General features: G+C 40.1%; 1 protein-coding gene across 1 annotated transcript in view; it reads left to right on the forward strand.

The window, feature by feature from the left end:
* The first annotated feature begins 364 nt into the window (after positions 1-364).
* The window catches only part of LOC120525960 (metabotropic glutamate receptor 4-like), a 963211-nt gene continuing 948194 nt past the window's right edge, over positions 365-15381 (forward strand). Inside the window, 1 exon segment of the mRNA XM_039748705.1 lies at positions 365-1339. The gene's annotated coding sequence lies outside the window, so the exon portion shown is untranslated.

Genomic DNA, 15381 nt, shown 5'->3' on the forward strand with positions numbered 1-15381 from the left:
AATAAATTGCTGATTATAACGCCTTCATCCTTAAAATGGCAAACACTTAATAACGTAATATTTTGGGGGCAATTATTGATTTCACTTGGAAGTCCGAACGAAAACAGCTGTACAGCTACCTGTCAAAAATCATATAGGCAGAAAAGCACGGAACGGAGTCATGTGACATTTCAATTTGGAAGCTGCTTAACTTGGTGTAGCTGCTTAAGACATCTGGTATTATGAACTGGTGTAGAGTCATACGATTATTAATTGAAAGCGGGATATTATGTTAATGTATCGATAAAACGGTGTTACACGGCCCATTTCACAGCGGGAACCGTTGATGCACCTCGTAAAGTCCAAACCATGTCTTAAGATTGATACACGCACTAACAGAATCGGATGGTATTGCAATGTATTAAGCAGATGAAATTATAAGGGCATACTACTCTAGTTTGCCTTGACTTAGACAACTTTATAATACGCTGCTTTTTGCTTTATGAATATATGTTAATGTTTGGTAAGTAAGGGGCTATATAACATCAAGAAGGATTAGACTGGAATTATAATCTTTACAGATGCATTCAAAAGAAGTTAACAGAGGCTAGCATCCCGAGTTGTGGATTTGATCGACATTCAAATTAAGAGATTCGGGTTTATTATTTTTGGGTGAAAAAAATGTCACGGCAGCATCCTCTGTCTAAAACTCCAACTATCTAGAGAGACATCCACGCTCTACTTCGTTGCTCGAACACTGTCCAAGCCCCTTTGCAGGGAGAAGCCGATTCTCATCAATGGACACATTCCAGATTATTTAGTACTCGGAGCCTCCTGGCAATAAGCAGTATTTCATATCCCTGACAGCGGCTGCATTAGCGGAGCGCTGTAATATCCTGCGCGATCACTGGGAGACGCGTTGCAGTGGCCGCTCACGAATGCCGCGAAGCTCCGGTCGCCAGAGGAGAGCGTTTGCCTGCAGACGCGGAAAGGAAGCCCAGATAAAAGGACGGCTTCCCCGTTAATGTGCACGCACGTCAGACTGGGAGTAGCAAGCCGAGTGAATGGAATTTGCGCCGATCGCTCGGACGCCTTTTTCTTGAAACAACGTTGTCTGCTGTCGCCTGACTGACATTCTGTTCGGCTTGAGTCGACCACATTCTGTAGTCTTCAAAAATCTGGAGTTTCTCAGAGTGGGACGTGAGCCGAGGACGTGCAGTAATTCTTTTGCTCTTTGACTTTAAACCTTCAATACTCGACCTGCGCAGCCTCCAGCTCAAAGCCAGCATAAACTGGGAGTACAGCATATGTTACGAGGGGATTGGTGAGACGCCAGCTCGTTCACTGCTGCTGGTGGCTGGTAAGCTTTAACGTATTTAACACGATCTTGCAAATACGTGAAAACGGGGGGTATAGTGGAAGATATCTCCAACAAACCCAACTGGCAATGTGAACTGAGTTGGCAACATCGGTGGGACATGCAGAAACACCTGTGGGATGTCAAATTACATTTCCTAATTTATTAACGACGTCCGGCTTTCAACTTCAAAGGGGTGCGCACCGATCGAGATAATAATGTATACAACGCAATCAGAACGCCAGTTATAAACCAGGGTAACGTGTTGTTGTTGCTGTATTCACACATTCCTAAACAGGCTGGTATTTCGGTGACTCCTGGTTATCGGACAACATAAAATTCGAATTTTTGTGAGTCATCACACACTACAAGGCGAAGGATGTCTTACACCGAGGAGTGATATCAGTATACTATAGAGCCAGTTCTTCGCGAAATTCACTAGAATAGCTTGGCAGCCAACTATCACCTCGTTTCTGGTGCATTTCATCTGAAATCCGACAGCCTTGGGGATCCGCAGCAACGATTTAGAGGCTCAGCCCCGCTCCGACGGGGGAGTGCGTTCAGCTAATATCAGTCATTTCTCATTGCTAGTAAATCTGGGCATTACAAGATTAAAGACAGCAGTTTCATGCAGAATTTCTACCGGTAAGTCAGAAAAGGGCTAATTTTGAGCTTAATACACAAGGAGCTGAGTAGAGAATAAGCAGGAAAGCGGCTCCCATTACACTTGTTTCAGCACCGAAGTTGGCGGACAGCTATTTTTAATGCGACTACTTCAGCGGACAATTCCTGACCTGTTTTATTAAAGGTCTGGAGTGAAGCGTTTGGACTTCCACCACATGGATTCACACGACTGATCCGGTGTTTCTTCGTGTCAGTGCACATTGTTCATCACGAGTTCCGATGTCTTAAGTATGTAATTACATGTGTGTCATTTCCAAACATCCCTCCTTACTGAATCACGAGAGCACTACATTGTAACAAAAAGAAAGAAGCTCATTAAAATCGAGCGGAATACACGGAAAGGAGCTATTGTAAATGCCGTCTTGAAGCTATTACCGCGTCTGCCGGAGGTGGACTGCCTTTAATTTCAAATCCCCGGCTGCCTATTTGTCCAGGTATGACAAAATTCCTTTACATTTTATGTTGCACGGCGTATATATGCTCTTAAAATCTCCCAGTTTTACGTGCGGCGGGTTTCGGTTGAATGATCTTTGCAGGAGATGAGCAACACGAGTATTCATACGTAACACGGATACAGGCATGCTCAATGTGAGAATTGTTTTGTGTTAAAATTCACACAATTCTTTGCTTGTTTGTGTTTGTGTAATTTGTATTTATCTTGACTTTATTTCAGTAAGCAACCTCGGCGTTCGTGGAGCGTGCCAGGGCTGTGTGAACTCATAAAAAATCATCTGACTGCATACGCAAAGATTTATCGCTGCTCCATTCCGTTTTCAGCCGTCAGATGCAACCTGCTTTACATAATAGAAGAACCGGTATCTACAATGAGAGCACGGAACTCATGTCAGAGAAAAAGAAACACAAATGTCCACTTGTTCCACTACGTGCTGTTTAACTCGTTCTACTACAAATGTCGACTAGTCGGATTTTGGTCTAAGTGTTAAAACCTATAAGCAGATGGAGTGGATCGAAACTCGGTTTGTTATTCATTTAAAAATATATAACATAAAATGATCTTTAATCGAAATCCTGTAGTACAGTATCATTCCTTTTATTCTCAGTCCACATAATCCGATTATAGGACGGCGGGAACAGCAGACGTTTGCATCAGGAACCAACCCTGGACGGGGTGCCAGCCTGTCGTAAAGCGCACTCAATCGAACCGATTTATTTGATCTACAAATGTAACTCCCACTTTTAACTAAGGTGCGGGTGACAAAAGTGGAGTACTCATTGACAAATGTTCCAACTCAAGATTGACAACGAACGGAAGGAGATTTTAGCAAAGGGTTTTATTATTTTGTCCCAACGTGAGTAGAGATGACTGCTGAGCCACCGTGCTGATCTCTCCTGGCAATGGGAATACGTTTTTTTTTTTTTTTTCAAAATAAAATATTTAAAATATGATGACTAAAACGATCGATATCAGTAACAATCCTAAAAGGAATTTTAAAATGGGCTGCTCTATACTCTGCGATTGTAATGAGGATGAATTATGAAAAGAGAATTAAGACAATAATATGGCCATTACTTATTCACGCCTTGAAAACCTCTCTGATCGCCTCAAACTTTAGATAAGGTTAGATTTTCTTTTTCCTACCAAGGGCAGAATCGGGGTATCTTTGATAAGGTCATTTACATAATGTGTTCACAACAGCAACTGCCGCGGAATCCAAAGGGATTTCATTGCACTCTCTTCCACTAATCCCTGACTCAATTAGTGCACACAAACTCTCGGCAAATTAGAGCAGCATGTAGTGAGGACGACAGGACCGCAAGGAATTTGTACAGATCCAGTTCCCATTTTCTTTTTAACATTACTGAGCCTACTTTTTAGCTAGAAAATGAATCTCAGTTGGGTATGTGCCGAGTCCCCGATAATTTTTTATAAAATGATGTTCCTCCACCCGTCCCGAGGGAAGACTTGCGGCATGTTAAGTAATGTTTATCTGGTGCTATCGGATGAAAAGATTTCAGTACGTATGCAGTACGTGGTGTCATTACAGTCATTTCAAAATACATCCATACCGATTTTCACTGTACTGAAAACGTTTATACATTAAACCCCGACGCACGCCGCAGGCTATACTTACACCCCTGATGAAGGCGGCGTCAATACTTCTGTAAAGGCAAGGCTTTTCTCGTCATACCAACGCCTCCCCCACCCTCCGTCTTAAATAATGCAGCTTGACTCTTAAAATCGATGTAATATTCTTAAAATAGTGACAGCACTTCTGTTCTGCCAAGGTAAAGTGAGATAACATTTAAAAACAAGGTTAGCACAATTCAGGACACGACTTAGCGCGAGGCGAACACCCAAGCCTGGGCGGGGCGCCAGTCCATCCCAGAGCCAGTCGCTTACACCCACGTGGCTTGGGAAGTGCGAGGAAAACCGGAGAAAAGCGCACCGCGCAATAAGGAGGACATTCAAACTGACCTGAGAAGGATTCCAACCCAGGGGCTGCAGCGCTTAACACTACGCCAACCTCAGAACGGTCGTCTTGCGAGGATTGAATGTTTCACTATTGAATACACAATCAGATACTGTACAGTATATTGTTAGCAAGCACCCCGAAAGGAACGGAAATGGACTTCGGCTAGTTAAAGCAGAAATCTAAGACATTCGATGGGATTTAAGAAACTCGCATAAACGACACGTGTAAGTGTCACAACGTTTTTGTTTTATATACCACGTTTATGTCTTATTTATTGGGAAAGAGTGATTAATTGGTTAGCTCCCATCACCATTATAGTGTTACACACACTGTATATAGAAGACACACGTCCTCATTCCTGACAGGTTTATTCCATTGGTTGTCGACTGAGCCGGCGTCCTTCCCAGCAGTAGATTTAATTCTGAGCCTGGTGCCAGTCCATTAAGTACTGAACATACAAACAACTTAATATCCACTGAACGTGAAGAATTTTTCAAACATTATGATAGTTATGTAATGTATGTTCTGATCATCCAGTGTGAATTTTAGGTGTAACTTTATGTGTTTGGCATCATGGTTTTTTTTTTAGTTATAGCTGTCTTGATGTTTCCAGACATGTTCCTGTTTCTCTCTTGGAGACTCCACCCCATTACTTGTTTCTCTGTGCATTCAGGTTAATGAATAGTGGCCACTGGTAAAATTAATCTAACAAGCAACATACTGATTTGTTGGCAAAGGAGCACATTGCTCTGTTCAATATAGGGTAGTGAAGGTTAACGTCTAATTATACTGTAGGGGTTCTGCTCAGGTACAACAGGGGCATTTTAGGCTCCCACTGCATTATTTAAGAAAAGAAGATTAATCATTCAACCCATGGGCAAAATATAGTCAATGAAGTGTTATTTTACTTACAGTTACAATGGTAAGATAAAAGGTTCATGTTGCCATAATGAAATTAATTATAATGTTATCTATCTATCTATCTATCTATCTATCTATCTATCTATCTATCTATCTATCTATTTTGTAAATAAATAATACACTAAGCCACAGTACACACAGTGCATACTTCCTCAGGTGTGCATTTCTTTCTGCAATATTATTATATTTTCAAATGTATAAATCATGGTTCAATATATGACTTCTGCATGCAAAAAAAAAAAAAATCATTTTTAAGTTACAATTGTATCTAAAAGCAAATTCAACAATATACCTCACCCTCTTAGATCTTTGTAACGTTGAAAATAAGTGTGGTTACAGTTGTGTAATAAAGGATATATACTGTATATATATATATATATATATATATATATACACATATATACAGACACATATATATATACTGTATATATATATATATATATAAATATATATATATATTTTTTTTTCAATGGATTTGTAGACTGAATCACAATCTGATTGTACGGGTGGTTGCCTTCCAGGTAACGCATGTGGTTGGTCAGCAAGTCGGTATATACAGGAACACCCTGAAATAGAATGTTCATTTTGGTAATATTACTTGTCCTAATTACTGTAAGGCGAGGATATAATCAAATATTAATATATAGGTTAACACTTTCCAAAGGGTTACAAATAGTAGATTTGAATAGATCTTTATTAATTTATCAGCGATTGTAATTGTAAGATATTTGAACTGTTGTGAGACAGAAACTGATCAAATGCAGTAGAAGTGCAAGGAAACATCAATCTGAAAATTGTGTGGAAGTCCTTGAATATCCCTAAAACAACTGGTAGTGATGAATATGAATTGGTAGTAATAAAAAATTATAAACACATTGACAAAAAGACCGATACATTTTTGATAATCATTAAAGTTAGTGAGAGGTTCATTAGCAATAACAAATGCCATTGGAGACAGGGGGCAGCGCCATCTTGTTCCACCCTCTAAACCAACATGAGCAGATGCTTTAAGTAGTTTAGTCCATGCACATAAATTGAGCCCAAACCTGAATTTACATAATGCATTAAATAGATTTCTCAGTTCGACTCTAACAAAACGCTTTCTGTGTACTAAGAAACAGCTCTGCCTTATGAAGCTCATTGGCTGTGGAAGAATGTATTATGCTGTACATTAATCATATGTTTGAAATGATTTCCTTTCCTTTAACAAATGCCATCTGACCTTGCAAATTTACCAGTGGAAGAACTTTTTCCAATCTTTTTTGTCCAGTGTTTGCCAAAATCTTAAAATTGTTGATCAGTATCGGTCTGTAGGATGCCCATTCTAGTGGGTTTTTATTTATTAATAACATTTTAGTTGGGTGGCATGGTGGCACAGTTGTAGTGCTGCTGCCTTGCAGTTAGGAGACCTTAGTTCGCTTCCCGGGTCCTCCCAGCGTGGAGTTTGCATGTTCTCCCCGTGTCTGCGTGGGTTTCCTCCCACAGTCCAAAGACATGCAGGTTGGGTGCAATGGTGATCCTAAATTGTCCCCAGTGTGTGTGCTGTGTGTGTGTTTGTGTGTGACCTGTGGTGGGCTGGCGCCCTGCCCTGCGACCTCGGATTGGCTCCAGTGTGACCCTGTGTTAGATTATAGCAGGTTGGACAATGACTGACTGACTGACATTTTAGGTAGTGGGTTTTTTGTCTTTTGTGTTCTTGAGTACAGTTAGCATCAACTGACTTAAGTGACTAGACAACTTTTAATCAAATTCTGCTGGGCTGGGGACGTTCCAGTCACTGTCCTGTAAAGCTATGACGGTGTGTCGAATCTCAGAAAGGCTTTGAGAGTTAGTTAGTTCCATTTTTATTTGTATATATATATATATATATATATATATATATATATATATATATATATATATACTGCATATATTTCATCTGTATTATCTCTGAGACTGCACTGAGCTTGCTGTGCCAAAATCTTACTAGCGTTTTCCCTGTACTTGTAATAAGATTATTGTAACTTAAGTGTTAGTTGCTTCGCTTTCCTTGTGGTCATTAAGCTGAATTATGTTTTTTTTTTTATTATTAAGTTCAATGGTGGGTGATTTTTGCATATTCATCATCAGCTTTAGAGATATCAATAATTCATTCAGATGCTTTTTGGGTTAGTTTATTTTAAACTCTGCCTTTGAAACACAGAAAACAGAGCTGAGGAGAGACCTGAGGGAATAGCAGGATAATTGAGATTCCCCACTAGCTCGCCTAAACACGGGTTTCCTTAAACTGTGGCCGGGTATCCTGGTCCACTCACTTCTCTCTAATCTGGCAAACTGAGTCTCCCTCTCTGAGTCTGCCCCGTACGCGGACTACAATTCATCCCTGGTTAATGCTGATCTTGCCTTCTGGCCACAAGCTGCCAAGTTCTCTACCTAAGTCCAGTCTGTCTGTGATGAGGGAGATGCATAAATTTTACATCTTTATGCTGCTTATCTGGCTAGAACAGGGCAGTTCCATTAAGCTGTTGTCTTCTGCAAGCCCCTGACTTCCTTGAGGCAGTTACTAAGAATCTCTGAAATGGACCTAAACGAAATGTCTACATGTATGCCAACAGGCAATGCTGCAGTCACAGTCCTCTCTGTACTGCATATATATTGGTGTATGTAACATGTCTATCACACTTAATGGTGCATACATAAAACACGGCCCAGTATATACTCATGACAAAATATTACATTTCTAAAGATGTAGTGATTTTCTCAAGTGACTTATTTCAGCACTGGCATGTAAGGTGACAAAGTCACTCAAAGGCAGCTGTAGTAACAAGAGAGACACACATGAGGATGGGGAGAACATATAAACTCCACACAGACTGAACAGTTCAGGGTTGAACTTACAAACCATTTAAAAAAAAAAAAATGTCAATTAATGATATGTATACTATATGTAAAAGTCCTAATGGCCATATACTGAGATATTAGGAAATTGAAACATTTTTATTAGATTTCTTTCTTCTGTGTTCTGATTATTATGTGAGTGTTCTTAAATATTTACACCCATTGCTTGTAGTGGGCTAGCACTGTCTTGGAGTTCTCACAGTTTATTTTGGGCCATCAAGCTTTAAATCTATCCATCCTGAAACTTCTGAAAGAGCCGATACACCTGGAGTGCCATCTCTTCTTTTTTCCACTTCAATCATTGCAAACAACGAAGAGATTAACAGTAAACAAGGGCGCTTTAGCTACAGCATCGAAATATTCTGATCAATCAATCAGTACTTTTATATATAATAGACCTTTTTATACTGAGCGACTCTGCAGAATGCTCTACATCACGAGTGCAGTGTGTGAAAGTGAATCAATATACTGTCTTTCATGGCAGGTACCATTCCTAAACTACTTTACCTGATTACCGATAAGCACTTTATGAAGAGCTCTGAGCTGGTTTTCATGGTCACTAAGTGCTGCCCATTTGTGCAAAATGTTGCTGGCTACTAATACTCGGTATGTGAGAGACAGAGCATTCCTTCAGTGAAAGGTTACACACAATCTGTGTTGTACAGCAAAACACCACTGAAATATAGTTTGAGCATCATGACCATGTTCAGTTTATTTCCAATTTTAAAGCAAAGCCCATTAAAAATCACAGTTCAGCAGTTTTCTTCTATGCATGTTTGCAGGACAGTCTTCTCGAGTACTTGATTACTGCCTGGATACTCTGATTACTCCATTTAATTTGGAATTGTAATCGGTGGAGAGAAATTTAAGCCACAGCGGCAGTCAGAACTGCCTGTCCACCACTTATTAAGGCATAAAATGAGAATATCTATCTATCTATCTATCTATCTATCTATCTATCTATCTATCTATCTATCTATCTATCTATCTATCCTGACTATTATATACTGTATCTCCCTAGGAAGGCAGTGTAAACAAGTGGCTGAATTTTGTTAATTAATCAGAAAATGTATAATAAATTATAATCTCACTCTCCGTTTACTTGTATGCTATAAAAAAAATTGTCATACAAAAGATTGTTTATCCCAAATAAGAGACCACTTTTAATTGCCAGTTTAATGTAACACAAGGTGAAAACAGATTGAGGCAAAAACACAGGGTCGATGCCACTCACGTGTCTTCCAGCACTGGATCTGTTTAAGCTGTGACGACTTCCGTCCATGGCTCTCTTTTAAAGCAGGAAGCTGGAAAGCTGTGGATTCAGAGGCAAACTGGAGATCATGTCACTGTTCCTCTTCTGGACACTTCTCCATTCAAAAGCATAGCACAGGAAATTAGGTCAGTGAGTGTAACACCCCATTCCTTCCCCCCATGTAACTCCAAAATCGGTCCCTGTAAGAGCTTAGCTCACTTATATGACAATATATATTTAATATTTATTAATTTATTAGATTTGTTAATATAGTCTCTATACTTTATATACTGCGGTGGGCTGGCACTCTGCCCAGGGTTTGTTTCCTGCCTTGCGCCCTCAGAGTGTTGGATGGGATTGGCTCCAGCAGACCCCTGTGATCCTGTAGTTAGGATATAGCGGATTGGATAATGGATGGTTGGATGGATACTTTATATAATATATTGTAAGATCTATCTATCTATCTATCTATCTATCTATCTATCTATCTATCTATCTATCTATCTATCTATCTATCTATCTATCTATCTATCTATCTATCTATCTATTTTTTGTCTGTCTGTCTGTCTGTCTATCTATCTATATGGCAATCCAGATAATGTGTATATTTTGTATATCTTTATCTTTCAATGAACTTCTTGTCCATGACTGCTTCCTCCCTTGAATCCAGTGCTGCCGGAATTGGTCCCAGCCTCCTACAATACTGAATTGTAATAAGTGCGTTTGAGAATTGTATTTATATATAGTAATCTTAAAGAATAATTCATTTTATTATGACAAACTGTGGTGTGATGTGGTATCTAAGATTTGTTCTCCTTCACAATCTGTATTGCACGACTTTGTGAATCTAATAATTCTCCAGTTGTCCTGGACTGGTGTTCACCATACAAAGTTGATTTTTTTTATTTTTTGCTTCTATAAGAAACAAACTAGTTAAAAGCATTTTTTGGAAGAGAGCCCATGTTAAGAGATGCTGCTTTGTAGCTACATGAATATTCCAGAAACGTGTGCTTTAATCGAGTCTCATCCTTCACATTGGATCATTAAAATCAAAATATATGGAAAGCCTGCATTTCCACATGAGTAGACATAGTTCTCCTGAGACAACGCTACTAAGCTTAGTCTTTGGATGATCATGAATTATAGCCCCACTATCACACCAATTACTAATGATGCCAGTAATAATAATCAGCAGCCGGGCTTCCCCTGGTAGGTGATGGCACCTTTTTCCAAAGCCATCAGTCTCTTGTTTTTTTTTTTGCCTGGAGCTTTCTGTGCTAGCCTAACAAAATAGAATGTCTGTGTATCTATCTATCTATCTATCTATCTATCTATCTATCTATCTATCTATCTATCTATCTATCTATCTATCTATCTATCTATCTATCATTTTCCTTTATATGCTCACACACTACAGTCCCATTAAATTAATTTCTCTTCAATCTGATCTATTAAGCTGTTGTTGGGAATAGATCAATGTCAGACAGGTAAATATTATCTCTCAAGTTGCTTTCATTTCTGCAGGCTTTTTCAACATTAAAGTTGTTAACATTTGATTTGAATTACTATCAGAGTTCTGGAACCTTTGGATCAATGTGCTGTCTGTTTGTTTCATATCAAATCCTGGGCCTTATTTAATTAGAGATTGTTGGATATGCTCTGTAAAGCTTTACGTGGACTCACAGGCTTGTTTCTTTACTCTTTGATATGGCACAGTAATTCAGAGGCTCACTTATTTTTTTTTTTTTCCTAGGTAGCTGCACTGAGTTTAATGTCAAAAATGTAATGTGGTTCAGTGTTCTGGTGTCTTGGGTTGGTTCTCTGCCAGGGTGGGCTCCGGCCCCCTGTGATTGCAGACTGAATTAAGTGGCTTCATAGAGAATGGCTGGTGTCTGTGCCAAGTGTTGTTTGACTTACTCTGACAGCTACACGCTCCATCCATTCTTTCTTTGTCTGAAGTTTTTTACTCCCATAAGTACACTGGCTTTACCAACATAAACAGTGATATGATTTGCATCTGCCCTTATCCAATGGCTCTTTAGACACCATCGTCTCTGTGTTATTCCAGAACCTATCTGGGTGCACATTTATATTTTAAACTCCTTTAGCATTGCATTTTTTTTCAGCCGATCCTTTTGCATCTTTACAGTGACACAATGTATCAGCCTGATGGTTTATGCTATGGCTGCCTGTCAGTTGACTTCTACCATTCCATGAATTTCTCCACCTCACTGAAAAAATAGACAAAAATGCAAAGTTTTTTTTTTAATCTTTTATTCAAACAGAAAATAAAAACATGAAAGTTTTATGTAACATGTTTAAATCCACACCAAACCTGTGGCACGTTCCATGCTGCATTAGAAGTAATCGCGGGAGGGCCTTGTTGTGATCAGCTGAGAAGGCATATTGCATGTCTTCTCATGCACAATGCTGGATTGTTTCCTTATCATTGGACAGGAGCACAAACTAATAAATGACCTACAAATGATGGCACATTGCAAAACACCGATTGCACCGTAATAAACTCGGACAAAGCACCTCACTCAATGCTACCAGTTGGGAACCCCTGTTGTAGGCCATGCCTCTACAAACACAAGATTGAACCCTAATGATGGATCAACAATCTGGTGGGGAAGACGGTAAAACATGTCACGTCATTTTCTAACCTGTTTAATCCAGACAATTGGGGGGGGGCTTGATCCTATCTCAGATAGCATAGGGCACGTAGCAGGAACAAACCCTGGATAGGATGCCAGTCCATAGCAGTAGCACCAACCACAATCTACAGCCAATCTATCATTGCCAATTCACCTAGAAAAACTAAAGCACCCGGAGGAAACCCACACAGACACCAGGAGAGCAAGCACACTTGAGGCAGCAAGGACTCAGGACACGTACCTTGCTCTGAGATGGCAGTGCTACCAGTGCACCACGGTGCTGCCCAGAATAAAATGATATCAACTTTAATTAGATGTGAACACAGTTCCAAAAATGAAACCTGATCATGACAGCCTAATCTTTCCTGCCTGCCTGACTACTCCATTGAGAACTGGTAGGTGAAACTTATCAGACAAGTACCAGAAGATACTCGTAAAAGCAAAACAATACAAATACAAATAAAAAAAATACAATCAAAACCCAGACAAGGGGCAAGAATCAAAGTCAAAAACAAAGAAAGGCAAATACAAAAGAGTAGCAGTTAGAGCTTTTTTGTTTTTTCCAGTTCATCAGCATAATGGGATAAAAAGGTCAATTAGGAGCTCATTTATTTATCTGCTCTTTGGATACAATATAAAAAAACCCCACCAAAATCCCTAATTGCTACACTTTTGTGTTTGTCTTTCTTTGTTTCATCTTCTTGCCTTGTTTTTGACTTTGATTCTTGTCTGGGTTTTGATTGGTTTTTATTTGTTTTGTTTTGCCTTTATGAGTATCTTCTGGTTCTTCTCTGATAAGTTTCACCTACCAATTCTGAGACAGGACAAGGGCAAGCTAAACAAACTTGTATGGCTTCAGCAATCAAAAAGACCAAACCAAAATTGCTCAAAAATGTTTGGTTTACCCGTTGATGAGTTTGGAAACAAATGAATTTGCATTCGTCGTGATCTCCACACTCATATAACCACTCCCAATACACACAGCCACACCCATCACACAGAGCCACGCCCCCCGCCAGTGAAGAGCAGACTCGTAGTAACATAGAAAATGGCTCTGCTGATAACATCGCATGTTACAGTTGTCAGTATGGCAATTATTTATGAACGAAAAAAAAAAAATGGTGGAAAACTGTACATACTCTGATGTGCTGCACTTCTGGCAGGAAAGTCTTGGCCTGCTTTTTTGCAGACTTTATTTTTGAAGAGATGGCCAAAAAGATCAGGGCTACAGCTATCATCTTATCTTTCTAAAAACTGGGCTTGTTAGGTCTGAGATTTGGTTTCTTTGTGCAGAATAGGCAAAGTTTACTGATTTACTGAATGCCTGCAAATATTTCTTCATGTTTGTAATCTTGGGCTCTGCCTTTTCCTTTTTTGGTCATGAATGGTGCTATATACAGTAAGTTGATTGACTGACCAAGAGCCACCATTTTCCTCTTCGTAATCTTTGATTCCTGATGAACATCCAGTTGCCTGATAATGAGAGCAAACAAAAGGCAGAATCGGAGCATCTGTCTGCAGCTCACGCTAGTTAAGATTTTCTGTTTGGATGCTCAGAATCACTCCCTGAGAATGTGTGGAGGAAAGGTGCTGAAAATCCAATTGAATAATCACATAGGAGAGTTGGCAAGTGACCCTGCTACACTGAGCAGTGAAGTGACGTCAGCAACCAACACTGAAAAGCTGTACTGTGATCACAGCTCAAAAGGCAACTGGAGTATTCCTTATTTTATTCCATATTGTTCAAGTCAAGTTTATAGGTTTGATCCAACCTGACAAGGGAGCACACAATAATGTGACACCTTCTCCCCAATCACCTTATTTGATACCTCCTCATACGAACCAAGCAGGAGAATCCATCAGGAGAGAGCATTCCCAACAATTCTCTGTTCCTCAGCTCCTGTATCTCTCAAATTCAATATGGATCAGCATCTCCAATGGTTTCCTGTAGTGCTGTCCTGCCTCTTCTGTCTTTTAACTTTTGTGTAAAGTGCTTGGGAATACAATTTGTCATGTACATTGTGTGAAAAAGAACAGTCTTGATGCACAAAGAAAGGCTTAGGTCAGCCACCCGTATTCTTGAAGCCTGGCTGCAAAAGGCAAATATGAGTTGCACAGATGTGTACAGAGTTGAGTCCAAAACAGAACTGAAGTTAAAGAGGAAGTTGTCTTGTATTTAAGGCAGGCAGGTGGAAGTGATGTCACTGGAGCTAGAACTGGAAGTGATGTCATTGGGCCCAGAACCGGAAGTGATATCATCAGAGCTAGAAGTGACGTCATCAGGCCGGAATCAGGCAGAATTTCCTGTGTCCGGTCTGCAGAGATAATTGAGAAAGGTTTAGTGGCCTGGAGTGGAATGGCCTTCTTTTGGTCCATTTAGTTGCCTCCCATGAGCACGTGTGTGACAATCGGAAATATAAGTATGTTGATTCATGGCTTTAGAGTCCTGTGTTCTCCTGAGTGTGAATGTGCGTGCTTTTCTTTGGGTATTCCAAGTATCCTCACACATTGGGAGTGTGGGTGAGTGTGTGCCTGGCTTCCCCAGGACTCATTCCTGCCTTCACGGGATCATTATTGTCACACATTACCACTCTCTGGTGCCGTCATCAATGAGTATTACTACCCTGTCCAATTCTGCTGGAACAGACTCCATCTGACAGGGACCTTTTAATTGAATGGAGTTTTCACAGTAAATGTTTGATTGATGAGCAGTGAGAGTTGATCAAGATAGTATAGAGCCGGGAGAATCGGACAGTAAAGGAGTAATGCTGCTGTACAAGCACCCAAACAGAACTATTCAAGCTCCTGCTGCTGCACTTTCAATGCACCCAGTGTTAACTTGGTTTGAAAATGGATGCAATGTGAGACGCTCTCCAGAGAGATGGAGGATTTTTTTTGTCGTATTTTTCTTTCTTGCTTCCTTACGACTGGCTACTCAGAACACATTGCAAGCAGTTCAGGCAAAAGCCTTAAAATACAGAGCACTGCAACTGTGCTCATCCGGATTATCCAGTTCGTTATTATCCTTTTTCTGGCTATATAAGAGACCCCTCAGCAGGCCCAACCAAGTTTACTTTAAGAAGAGACATGCAGGTTAGGTGCATTGGCAATTCTAAATTGTCCCTAGTGTGTGCTTGGTGTGTGGATGTGCGCCCTGCGGTGGGCTGGCGCCCTGCCTGGCACCCTGTGTTGGCTGGGATCGGCTCCAGCAGACCCCCT

Source organism: Polypterus senegalus, chromosome 3 (genome assembly GCF_016835505.1).
Source record: "Polypterus senegalus isolate Bchr_013 chromosome 3, ASM1683550v1, whole genome shotgun sequence".
Taxonomy (NCBI): domain Eukaryota; kingdom Metazoa; phylum Chordata; class Cladistia; order Polypteriformes; family Polypteridae; genus Polypterus; species Polypterus senegalus.